Here is a 14,222-nt window from a genome sequence, read left to right as displayed (position 1 = left end):
TACAAGCAAAATGACATCACTACAGCAGGGGTGTGCCAGAAGCCTCTGAAATCTTGTTGGCACTAACATTCATTATGGCAGACAGCACAAGCAAGCAACCTGCTCCCTAGTGTCCTCAGCATCTGAGCCAATACTAAAGTTGTCAAAGATAATCCAATGTAATAAATTCCAATTTATGCATGCACCAAGAGAGCATCAACATCAGCGTAGCTTTCCCAAGATGCTGAAAACTAGATAGCAACGGGGAACTGATGGCACTATTTCAACTCGACAAGTAAATAATGATAAACTATATTCTATTTGCCCAAATTTTGTAGTTGATACTAATTTTAGCCTGTTTCCTGGCAAAGTAGCTATTCTATATATTCTTATGAGATTAAACATTGGTTGAAGATAGGCTAACTAGCAGGCTAGGTAGCTATAGGCTAGGTAGCTATACAGTCTATACAGCTACCACTCAAATTTGCCAGCTAACCAGCTGCTATATAATATGGTAGTTAGCTACCAGATTTAATTGGTTGCTAAATTTTGTGCAAAACCAACTTGAAAAGTTCACATTTCCAAGCCATCTTTACATATACATTTTTTGTTCATAATCTTGAATAATAATTGCAAAGATGGTACCTTAACCTGGCTATTGCTCCAAGTAATAATGAACTGAAAAGTACAAGCAAGGATATACTGTAGTTTTTTCTTTCGGCAGCCGTCCACCACTATCCAATACAATGCCCACACCGAGACAGCGATCAATCTCTGAATCCCATTTTGCCCTCACTTGTGAATAAGACCCCGATATGCTTAAGATCAATTGCTCCCCCCTTACTTGAAGGGGACAAGCTGTCTTTTTTTCAGGAGAGGACCATGGCCACATACTTGGAGCCGCTGATCCTCATCACATATTGCTGATCATTCATGCTGTTGAATAATTCATTCAATTTTTTATATCAAAAATATATATTTATAATTTTGACATTTTACTTTTATTCCCAGGTCTGCGTATGAGGTTTTGATGTTCATTTTTGCCTAATTTTAGAAATATATTCCTGTCACGCACCCCAGATTCCTATCTGAGGTAGGTGAACAGAACAGGAAATCTGTACAACCACAAAATGATAAACTGATCATATGCTCTTGTTTCCCCTGCATCTGGTGGATAATATTATAATTTATGTATTTACCAGATGCACTAATATATAGTTTATATGGTTTCATAGTTTCTTACAAAGCTATAAAGGCTAGATACACACAGTCCACAGCTCAAAAGCTACCAAAACCCAGAGCACTCCTGAAGCAGAACAGTGATGAAGCATCAAGATAAAGAAAAACAGAACCAAGATAAGAGTCTAAAGTCACAATGAAAGAAAACTAGAATTCTACCTGAAAAACAGCAGGAGTGGTCTTTTATAAAGAGGCCATTTCTTTTCCACTAGTAGATTTCTGGATGACCAGTGAGTAAATGGGGCACAGTAATTATGAATGGCTGTAGTCATTTGTAATCCTGGCACCACAGTGCTGGGGTAGCAGTGATAGTTATTGAGTGTTTTATTTAATTGTGACCCAAGTCATGGATTGTTCTTCTAAGCATAAATGGAAAATGACATGATGGATTGTGTACATACATGCATACACGCGTGCACACACATACAGAGTAATCAGATAGTGTACAATTATCCTTCATTAATTCTGAATATCTATTCAGAACTAAAACTATGATAATCCCCCTTGAGGTTTCATATATAAGAAAAATGTCTTATGTCCACACATTATCCAGAAAACACCTACACACAATTATCGCAACACCCATACGATAGACACACAACATCCACACTACATCTGACACTTCAAATATACAGATGCTCTTTTTAAATGGCAGGAGCATTCCAATTTTCAGATGATCTAAATAGGGATTTGTGACCATAACAAGCACTCTCTGGGCGTCTCAGACGGGCGCCAAGGGCACAGATGCCGACAGGACACAGGGGCACAAGTGCCCCACTGTGGTCAAACGCCAGTCTGCACCAAGGGGAATTCACAGACTGGCCTGTCATATCAGACACAACAGGGACACTCTATTGAGCAAAAACAGTTTTGCACAGCAGCCTACTTAGCCCCTGCGACACGGTAAGGGAGCGTGTTAAAAGTGCCCTGTGGGTGCTGAACTGACAAAAAGGCAGCTGTTGCCCAATTCAGTCAGCTAGAAAGAGAGCATGTTTTGTTGTGTTTATTGCTCACACAGATTGTAGACTCCCCTCACGTTATGGCATCTACATTATTGATCTGTAGCAGAAAACAAGTGGCAATTTCATGATCCAGAAACAGACACAGGGAACAAAAATTTGACTGACATCTTATATTTAGAACACCTCTCTTTGGAATAGAAAAGCCATACCTGATAGAGTCCAAAAGATAAAAACAAGTGCATTTCACATATTTTATTGTAGTATCTGTCAAATGGTGCATCAAGCTAAAAGAGTGGTTTTCAGGGTTGTCATGGAACATGTAATCTGCTATCCTGACAAAGCCAATACGAACTGTGGCCATGTTCACTGCAGAGCAGCACATCATTGGCTGTAGCATTGCCCAGGTAAGGTGGAAGAGCAGTAGATAATTTCTAGTTTCAGAAATGCACCACCACCTGCACTGCCGTATTGTGCTGCACCATGCATTACTTAACTCACCATCCAAAAAAGGCATTTCAATTTTTAGATTGCAGCTATTTATACCATTAAAAAAATAAAGGCTGAATAAGTATACGTATATACATATAGGATATCACAGACTGTATGTTGGCACCACCCACCAGAAAAAGCCAGAGGTGACCACGGCACTGTTCTAAACATACAGGATTTCACAGGCGTCTAATGGTCTGTATAGTTTGTGTACTATACAGGTAAAAAAGGTAAAACATATAGGCTACGCATGTAAATACCATGAAATAAACATTGTCTAAACATTTTGTCTCATATTCATCATTTGATCTGAAATCCAAATTCCTTAATTATACAGCCAAAATAACAAATTTCACTCTATGGTTCCCATAACTTTGGAGGGCACAGCTAATAAAAAGGTATGAATGCTTCATAAGACACCCCCCCCCCCCCCCCCCCCGTGAATTCACTGACAGAGACAGTGCTCAGTACTCTCCAAATATTGACACAAACCAGAGACGTGCCACTTTCGCAGCACACACCACAACACCAGGTCCCAGACAACACCTCTTTTTTAAGTGTTGAAAGATCAGAATGATCCTAGTTATTATTCACTCTCTTTGGTCTCCTGCCTCTTCCCCTGCAAAAAGTGGCTGATGAGTCAAATCTGATTAGGCCCAATAAAGCCCCATAATTGCTATAATTTACATAAGCTGGTCCTAACATATTGATTCAAATCGCTTTTCCTTAAGAATGAGACAAAACAGCATGTTTTGAAAAACTCTGGGTCATATGCCCAGACAAATTTGATCAATTGAGGAACAACATGGCTGCCACAAGACTCATTACTCTAGCTTGCATATTATATACAATGTCATTGTATTATTGTATATTACTATGAATCATAGTAGTACTGATAGTAGCTTCAGAAGTAATAGTAAAAACTTATTTGGCACAGTCTTTGTGACTGAAGCTCCTGTCATCTGTGCCCCAGTAATGAATCCTCTTTCAAAGTCAATAAGATCTCTTCTTCTTTCCATCTTGATCCAAAATCGAGGTCAACTCAGCCTACTCAGCATTTTTATACATGCCACAGAGCATGATAGGATGTTAATTACTTAATTTCATCTTGCAGTACACCTGTATGGAAGCATCCGCAGTTGTTATGTTTCTCCATTCATTTATTCATTCAGGTTTTTCCTTTAATTTGTCACACGGCTATATATATATATATATATATATATAGCCATGTGACAAATTAAATAATATTATATATATATATATATATATATATATATACACATACATAAAATGCAGGTACTTTTCCTCTCTACAGAAAGAAGGGAATTTGCAGTGCGTTGTCTATAACTCTGATGTTGTTGTGAGGCAGATCCTGTTTCATCTGAGATGCGCCATTGTGCTGAATCAGAGAAACGTCTGGATAGCAGAGAATCCCCCCGAGCCAAAGGGAAGAAAGCCACACAAGTTACTGCAGGAGGAGGAAACATGAGAAGGATTACAGGAGACAGGCCTCATGCGCAACCAGGCCGGCTTTTCTCTGCCTCTCCAACCAAAACCACTGTCATCCACTGTCACAATTATTACAAAAGGCCTGGGCCCAAGCCAGCCTGGAGGAATATTGTCTGCATATTGGCATGGCACCAATGACAAATTCATCCATCAATCACTCAATATTCTATAGTAAAGAATAAATATGCACATAGCACGTCACATAGGATGTACAATTTACATAGCATATCCGATGTGATATGTAATATTTATATATTTACTCTTCACAATAGTATGTCACCTGAGTTAAAGCCAGGATGACCAATGCTTATTCAGCAGGAGAAAAAAAATTACTCAAGGGTTAAAGTGATAGAATTAATGAGACAAACTGTGGTTGATCAGAGAAACATGTCAATGGAAGGCCATATAGTTAGATTTAGGAAGATACAATGTGAACTGTTTGCTGTTGGGTGGGGGAAAACAAGACTCTCACACAGGAAAAACAGCAGAACCCTCAGACCTTAATCATAAGAAAAATGCAACATTTCCTCTAAGTCCTCTATTGGCAACCAAAGGCAAATTTTGAGAGCAAACATACTTTGCCCATTTTGTTGGATTATAAATTGATCTAGCTGGAGTGGAAGCTACACTGAACCAGATGCACTAACCCCCCCCCCCCCCGGCATTTATTCCAGAGCAGGCAGGAGTATGCTGGGTGTGTAGTAAGGTTTGTGTGCAGTACAGAGCCAGCAAGGGAAGGGCACAAAAGCCGTCCAGTGGCCAAGCCTCCTTCCGCTATGAAAGGCTAGTGGCTACAATGTGTTTCAGAATTCTGGCCATGTATAGGGATGGAATGTCACATGCTAGACAGGCTGTGCTCGAAAATTCAGTAACAGTCTCACGTTAAAAACTTGTTCGAAACAACATCACAGAAGTAATTTTAAAATGATGTAAAGAACACTAAAAGCAACCAGTATATATAATATATAATACTTATTAATAGAACTCCTTGACTCAATCTTATTTTCCCACTGAATTCATCTATTTACTCACTGCCTCCTTCAACATATTACAATCAAACAGTGTGACAAATTTCAGACGGTGCCACTTGTTTGTTGTCCATGACTCTTGTGCATAAATACACTGGTATTGACAGATGCTACAACTGCATTATGTAATGAGCCCAATACTCACCTCCCAACAAACAAACCTTCCAGAACAGGAATTATTTGGACTATACTGCTGACCCATCCTACTCCCAGAACAACACAGCCTCTGGATGGTGTATGCATGCACGCAACATTAAAAACAATGTGTAGTCCCCAGTTCACTCACACAGACCTCAATAAACACAACTTGTTGACTGAAACGTTCTTCAAGTGGAAATGAAACAGTGCTCCAAGGAAAGCACATACCTTTTTCCCCCAGTCAACCGAAGTGCATTTTCAGCAGAGAATGAGTGGATTTAGTCTTTACTCTGGAAGAATTGAGTAAAAACGACACCTGCAGACTCGTGGAAGTGAGGGAGGGGACGGGACTGCATCACAGACACACCACAGATTGGGTTCTCCATGAGAAAACGTATAACTCTGTAAGGGCGTAAACTCTGGAATAAGCACTGCAGGAAGGAAAACAGGGAGAAATCTATCTCCACTGGATAGTCATCAATCCACACATGGCCACTCGACATCATGACTTCATTTCTGTTTCACAGAACTCCATCTTCACAACCGTCAAGTAATTTTTCAAACTTATGGATTTTATAGATGCATTTTCCATTAGTGGATCATTTTATGTCAGCCACATAATTTTATATATAATAGTATAATCTGCATCAATGGGGTTATACTTAATCTGTATCAATGTATAGTTACACTAAATGAAATTGCTGAAAATCTAAATAATCCAGATGACCGTGGCAACAGCTGCATAACAATACCAAAATCAACACTGTTGTAAAAATCGACCACCGTCTATTACTTTTTACCACAATCGAAAATTCACTGCCTTTGTTCCGAGGAATGATGTGTCCACCCAATGCATTGAACTAACTCAGTATATGTATTAATAGGGCGGACTACACATTTATAAGGCTAGGAAAAACAAATGACTGAAATCTAGCAGTTATAGATAAAGGTGGCGACCGTTCAATTTCAGCACGAGCGGCATGCAAACCAAAGGAACTCAATCTAATTATTTAATCACACGCGCCAGGAGTGGTCATAAGGAAATAAATCAACTCCCGCCCCTGCAATTATCCAATCCAAACCCCCTGGTACGCAAGCATTGCTCATGAAGTGCAAATAATCCAATTTCTTTGCAGTGGCGACACTTGTTACGGTAAAGCAGTGTCCTTGGCGTGATTTGATTGCTGTAAAAGTAGCAATGGTGCATTCATTACAGGTTATCAAAATGTTTAGTCAAGAAACTAGCATATTTCTATCCAGAACAGATTTTTCTAGTAACATTGTTCATTAAAGGACCTGCTGTTTCAAAGCATATATTTAAATGTTATAGGGTTTTCAAAATAGAGTTAGAAACCCTGGTCGTAATGGTAAAAAAATTATACAAAGACTAGCATCGCCTACCTTTGATTGTTTCGTGGAGAGCAACCGAGATACCCCGTATGCGTCAGCTCTGTCCCCTTTTTAGAGCCAGGTCCGATTCATTCCTCCGCGCTTGACAGTAAAAGAAACACTAGATTACAACGAAGGCGTAAAAAGTGAAACTGCACAGGTCCTGTGAGAGGTCGAGCAATTTACTGCGCACGGGGATCCATGTCTACGACGCTCCGCACGAGAATAATGTGGAAAGCGTACACTTGTCCTCCCGTGGGTCTTCCAGCATACGGTGCATATCCCTGTCCGCCGACATACGACAGTTCGGGAAAAAAAATTTAAATGTGGGACCGAAGAAAGAATTTTCTGTAATTAATAATTCAACAAATGCAGCATCTTGATGACACCTCGATAGTTCATTCCTTTCAGCAAATCGGGGCAAGTAAATTGCAGAGGCAGCTATCTTACATTAGTAAATAAAGTAAAATAAAATAAACAGCTGTATTACAGTTGATTCATTAACATTTGAACAACACAGTATATGTGTCAATCAGTATTTAATATCCCTGATTAGACCTAGTTAGAACTCAGTCGTGTTATATTGGTTTCGCAGTTGTATCTCTCGCACCAGCCCGTCTCCGGTACAGGGCGTAACTGGCCGGTTTTCTGAAGAGATATGTCTGCAGAAGGCACGTTCTGAATATGGACGTTAAAGAGCCCGTGCTTGTTTTTATTTATTGTCGCTGCATTCTGACAGAACCGTTGGCTTGGCATTCAACGTAACAGGGGATAAATTCATAAACACTGACAAACAATATTAAGTAAAATTTAATTAAAAAGTTCATTCACATCTACATACTCTCGCTTCCCCTTTCACTTCACTCGTCATTAAACTGTCCCGCACGCGCCTCGCCGCAGAACACTGCAGTGTTGGACAGAAATGAAAGAGTTAACACAGTTCTCTTCCAGTTCATACAGTCCGATATAAACATGGGGGGCTGAGGGGTTTTGCCGAAACCCGAGCTTTTGAGCGAGGTCATTCGTCACATATTCGTATAAGAAGAAAGTCAATTGCCCATATGCTGGGGTTAGAGGATGCTGGCTTCCGGAGGATAACTGATGAGTGACAGGTCTGTGCTGTCGAGGGGCCTCTCCTTTGCACCACCCTGCAAGTCGACTCGAATTAACAGGGCTTATGTTGAATGAACCATCAATCAGGCAAAGTTTAAAAAGTAGCCTATATAGTATAACACTAAACACATTAAACTCCGAGATCAATCAGGTTATTCAGAATTCAGAGCTGGACACACGGGGTAGGCTACAGAGGACAGCAAATAATGTGACCGAAAGGAGCATGGAGATACTTTTGTACAGCACACGCACGCGCCGAGGCGCGCAAAAAGTCTCAGGCGCAAATAAAGAGTGACGGGAAGACTGGTTGCTTTTATCAGAAATGGCATGGTGCCAATGGACAAATGTCTCGTCATACACCCCCGCCCCCCTGCTAGAATGAGACTGAGGGAGTCTAGAAAGAGGCTAAGAGGAAACGTTATCTCTGTTAACATTCAGTACAATACCTGTATAAACATATTTATTATTATTTGTATATGTATGAGATAAAATATGGTAGCACAGTGACATGTGACAATTCCTGGAAATTATTATGGCTCATTAAAAACACCTCATGATGCGATGTGCTGCATCTAGGTGATTGCGACAAGGGATGTAAATATAATTTTAATACAGAATGGTGCCTGTTCTCAAAGACTGCTCGTTTCGAGGTGCACGTTCACTTTAAGGCCTGCACCTGTGTCGCGCGCTCCTCCACACTGATGCTGCTGCTGATGCTGCAGTGGCAGGGTTATTTTCGGTGAAACAGTCGGGGTTACTAGCGTTCAACCGACGCCCAGCATCACTTGTGAACAGATCCCCAAACATTCCTGGACCTTCTAAAGCACATCTGAACTTTTGTGGTGCACTAAGAAAGGATTATAATCGCACGGTTATGTTAGCATGTTTGATGTAAATCGCCGAAAACTAGCGAAGACTGGTTGTCCTTCGTTGTCTATAGGCAAGGCAGCTGTGTATATTGAACTGCAGCTTGCGATGCCATGGACTTGATAACGGCCTTCCTTTTATCAATAATAACGGGAACAGCTTCGAGTTGGCTGTAAATAAGATTATCAAGGAATAAAATTAATTTGATATATGTCCAATGCATAAAGCAGGCAAAGGGCACAAATTTTACATTGGATTACATACGCTAGGAAAAACGTTGGCCTTTTATAATCGATATTTTCGTGGTGACTGGTATTACTACTATGACTACTATTTTTGTTTTACAAACCGTTTTTAGGTAAATAAAATGACTGATTTATAAATAAAAGTGTTGCACTTTCCGACATATATTTAGAAAATGCGGTTAGAAATAACTTGCCAACGCAGGTATTCCACACAGGACTAAATCTTAACGGGTTGGTGCAAGTGTGTGCACTGAAATTGTTCTATGTCAACGCGGATGATGTCTGCCTACAGTCGAACGTACACTTACAGTCGAACATTAGCTCCAGTGAGAGGTGGGAGGGGAGGGACCATTTCTAAGCCTATATCATACCTACGCACGTGAGATTCCAACTAGCCTCGCGAGCCAGTCTCTTTTTTCACTTCGTTCAAGATTCCAACCGACGTTTAGGTATGAGGGACCTATCCTTGCTTGGCCTACGGTAGCCTAGGTCATACATATTGCTTGAACAAGCACGTACATTGAAGAGCGGGCTATTGACGCACGGTGAGTTGCCTGTTTTGTTCACGTTGAGCCAAAGCGTGACATTATGGACACAGAAGGAACAGCCTCTGCTGAAGAATGCAGAGATCCGCAGTGAAACCTAAGGGTCGTATTACACAGCAGTAGCCTATTTGGTCATATCGATTTTGGAGCAGGAAAACCTGTGAATAGGCAAGCCCAAGACTCCGAGGACTGAATAGTGGAAAGGATTTCTGCATTTTGTATTCAGTATCGATGTCCTCTTTACCAGTGCCCCATAATGATATTAAGTGCCTGAAGTGTGTTTCTAAGGTAGCACTCTAACGACCCCATGTGGTTGTTTGACTTGAACAAAACATACTATTGGCATAGTAAACCATTCCCACTTTTAAATGGTACCTGCAATAATTACAAACCTAAAATTGCACTTTAAGATTGCTAGTAAAGCTGCGTAATATAACCTAATTTATTGTTCATTAAAAACTTACCAAGCGTTTAGTATTGAATCTCGATTGTATATTTTCCATGAAGTGATGATTTATATTTTTCTGGGACGCTGAGGCTTAAATTAAATCATCAAATCAAAACCTCGTGGGATGCACTGCTGAGTTTTACATGGAATGACTCATTGAGCTCCATATTTACTCATACAGTTTATAAAAATATTAAAAAAACAGTGTCTATAAATATCAGTGTCCTCATGTACACTGTTTTATCTCTCAAACTACTTTTCCATGATGCATTCTATGCATCATAGCGTACATAGTTTGGAATTGACTTAATATGACAAGTATAGAAAAGTTAATACAGAATATTAGTTCAAAAACTGTACTGAATGTTAAGAGGAAAAACAACGTGTTTATAGTAGCACTCCTGTACGGTTTGATACATTTGTCTTGATCACATATTCTAGAAAATAATAAGCAAACTTTAGAATAAAAAGACAACGGTAGGAAAAATCCAAAAGGCCATTTATTTTTCTTTGAACAAGGTTTTTTCAAGGTATTCATTACATAAGTGACCCCAAGGTGATTATGCAAGGATGAGTGAACCACATTTTACTACATTTTATTTGCCATATCACTTTTCATATCTCTGCGAGGGGCACTGGGTCAGAACTCTTGGCAATGTAATCAGTCTTTTTTCATTTTATGAAACTTGTGTCAATATTATTTCATTTTGTCTTTACACAGATACTGGTCATGTTGGTATTTCATCACTTTCAAGCTTGAACAAAAAAGGAAAAAATACAGATTAAAAGATAAGAACACTAAAAAAAGACATCCATATTTCCTTTAAAAGGCCCAAGTACTTTTGAAAACAACCACGGCAAACATCGCTTGATCTCAGCCTTCATTTATCACAGAGAACAGTGAGAAAGGTTTCCACGCAATACCTGAGATAAACTGTCTTGTTGATTCAGTGATGTAACAGACAAAACAATGGCTTCTGGCACCCAGTACTGGAATGCATGTCCTAGAGGCCATTTTGTCTTTCGGGTATAAAAGACCGTGAAAAAGTCAACTGAGATCTTTGAGAGGCACTGCACAAATCGTATTTAAGGTTATTAAATAAGAAAAGGTGTTATTATAAGCTACAGAAGTCAGAGGTTCTGGCACAGTCAGAATGATTGTAAGAGCGATCATTCTCCTCTCCACGGTGCTGCTGGTGCTGGATTCAGGACTTATGACATATGGAGGTAGGATGTCTCACCTTAGATATTTTATGCTTTTTCCCTGGGTTACCAGACACAATATCACTTTTATCATCATATTTAGGTGGAAGTAGGCATACTGTACATGTCTGCAAAGCATTTAATTAATGTGAAAAAAAAAATCAGTTGATATATCCTCTTAAGACTTTATTTTTATTATTTTTTAAGTGTCTTGGATGAAAACATTTTGCAGTGAAACTATTTTCTAAAAAATGTATCTTTATTGAATGTTGCTTGTAGTGTAGGTTCCAGCAAAGTAACATATATATGGTTCTTGAGATCAGTTCTTGAGATTATATTTATGTATTTATGTATACTGGCTTTGACATGAGAAAAAAAGCAATATCATACATATCAAGCTGCTCCACAGTATACCCTTTGCTCTGTGAATCTGATTTTGATGTTCTACGTAGATCCTCTTAGGGCATTGCCCATCAGGCTTTCTGTGGTGGACAGCCACTCCGACATCCCTGCGCTGATGTATTACACCACGGTGGTGGAGGGAGGTGTCCTTTTAGGCGCCATGCGAAGATTGCAGCAGACCCAAGACCACTTCAAGTTTGTGCCATTCGATATATTGTGTTCTGTGTTTGGTGGTGAAACAATACTAAGTGCATTCTGTTCTATGTTTGGTGGTCGAACAATACTAAGTGCATTGTGTTCTGTGTTTGGTAGTGGAAAGATACTAAAACATTGGTGATCAGTTTGTTTGTTTGTTTTTTGAGTTTGGCAGGTTACCTTATAGTGCAAAGCATCTGGGATACTGAATGGCTGAATGAGAATGAGAGTTATAGGCTTTTCTCCAATGAAAAAAATATGTACTGTATGTATGGCCTCAACATAGAATCTGTTGAAAACAAGACCAGGTTAAAACCTAGCATATGGCTGGACCGAACCGGCCAACATCACAGACACGAGCAGTGTAACTTTATCACTCAGTCAGTCAGTCAGTCAGTCAGTCAGAGACATTCGCGTTTGTAGGGCTGGCCCCGCTGTTGCGGTCCAGCCAAAAAGAAAAGGTGTGCTGAAATGTACAGTTTGATACAAAATAAGATACTGTGCGCTCCAAAAATATGGTAATGGTAGAGTAAAATCATTTAATTTTGCTATGTTCAGTGCTGACACAAATTATGGAAACACTGTTCTTAAAGAAGAAGTTTAGAACTCTTAAAACTTTTATTTGTGCCCTTTCTTCTGTTGTAGTTTCTCAGAGACATTTTCGTCTGTAAAAAGCATGAATATTATCAATTTATGTAGAAAAATACTTCGCAAAGAAATACATGTTTAAGCTGATTATAAAATGTCCACTAGTAAGATACATTAGACTGCTCAATTACGTTGGTATGAACTTATACATATAGGAAGGTGTAATGATTATTACTTGTTTAACACAAATGCTAATTATTTGATTTTTATCGTTATTTCTTCATGTTGTTATTGCATTTACTACATATGACGTACTATACTATGACAAAAGATAAATTGTTGCAAAATATTGTCAAAATGTGTTTATAAATGCAGTGTTTCCATAATATGCGCCAGTACTGTGCATTTGGATTTGAAATCAAAAGAAGAATATGAGCCAAAAGCACAATCAGCTTTTAGCTTTCATGGTATTTACATTCACATGTTTTACCATTTTACAGAAACAGCTGTTGCTATGTTAAGACCCCCTATTTATAGCTGCAAAAGTAAGTTAACAGATGAACTTAAAAGTAAATCAAAGCAATAAAGTCTAATATTTGGTTGCATAGCCAATAAATACAATAACTGCATCAAGTCTATGGCCTGTTGACATCACCAAACGTTTGGTGTCTTCTTTGGAAATGCCTTTCTAGGCCTTCATTGCAGCCGGTAGCTGCCAGCTGCTTTCAGTTTATCTTTGTTTCAGGGGGCTTCAGTCTCCTCTTTGGAAATTGAAATGCAAGCCTAATTGGATTTAAATCAGGATTTAAAATTTTCCATGTTTTCCCATTGATGAATGCTTTGGTTGTGTAGGCAGTGTGTTTTGGGTCATTGTCTTGCTGCAAGATGAAGTGGCAGCCAATGAGGGTGAAGGAATTCCTATGTGTGTACGCAGACAAAAACTGTCTGTATACTTCCTAATTCATCCTATGGCTGCCATCTTCTTTTACATCAGCAATAAAGATGACTGAACCTGTTCCAGAAGGATCAATACATGTCCAAGCCATAACAACACCTTCTCCAATTTTCACAGATGAGGGAGGGAGGGCTTTGCATCACGGGCTGTTCTTTTATTTCTCCATACTTTTGGCTTTCCATCTTTGTCCATAAAACTTTATTCTAGAACTCGTCTGGCTCTGTATTACTTGGTGAATTTTATTCTGGCCTTTCAATTCTTGCTGCTGATGAGAGGTTTGCATCTTGCAGTGTAGCCTAATTCAGCGCTCAAAGTGTTATGGTGCCTTGTGAGATTTTCACCCCTGCCCTGTCTCCACTGCTGGTGATGTCACTGATCATTGTGTCAGGCTGTTTGTTCACAGCTATTATGATTTGTCTGTTGTCAACTGCAGTTGTCTTTCGTGGCAGACCTGTATGGTGTTTATTTCTGGGTCCACCCATGGTTTTTGAAGACTTTCCAAACTTCTGTATTTGATATACCCATGCTATGCTATCCTTCTTAATAAATTCTTCTGTCCTCTCAGCTTACACATCAGTTGTTTTTCAGCCAAGGTTAGTCTTCTGGTCATTGGTGTATAAATCTGACTCCTACCGCAACCTCCACAGATGAAAACAAAGGCTAAAACCAAGACTAGCCACTCACTGCTCTTTTATGTGTGCACACTCCTTGCAAAAGAAAACACCTGAGCAAGAGTTAACACCTGTTTTCAGTCACCTGTTTACTTGGGATTCAACACATTTTTATAAAATTATAAACATATATTGAATTTGTGTGGAGTTTAGTTTGATGCAATCGCGTGTCTCTGCAGGTTTACGGTCAGTGAGGACCCAGACTATGGACTTTTCCTAGAGAGTGTGAATGGTGTGGCAAGTACTGACCAGACCTA

General features: G+C 39.4%; 1 protein-coding gene across 1 annotated transcript in view; it reads right to left on the bottom strand.

Moving 5' to 3' along the window:
• The window catches only part of abcg4a (ATP-binding cassette, sub-family G (WHITE), member 4a), a 37,835-nt gene extending 30,455 nt beyond the window's left edge, over positions 1-7,380 (bottom strand). Inside the window, exon 1 of the mRNA XM_035434260.1 lies at positions 6,746-7,380. The gene's annotated coding sequence lies outside the window, so the exon portion shown is untranslated. The remainder of the gene's footprint in view (positions 1-6,745) is intronic.
• Between the last annotated feature and the right edge of the window lie 6,842 nt (positions 7,381-14,222).

The sequence above is a fragment of the Anguilla anguilla genome, chromosome 9 (assembly GCF_013347855.1).
Source record: "Anguilla anguilla isolate fAngAng1 chromosome 9, fAngAng1.pri, whole genome shotgun sequence".
NCBI classification, from domain to species: domain Eukaryota; kingdom Metazoa; phylum Chordata; class Actinopteri; order Anguilliformes; family Anguillidae; genus Anguilla; species Anguilla anguilla.
This window is presented reverse-complemented; position numbering and strand designations above follow the sequence as displayed.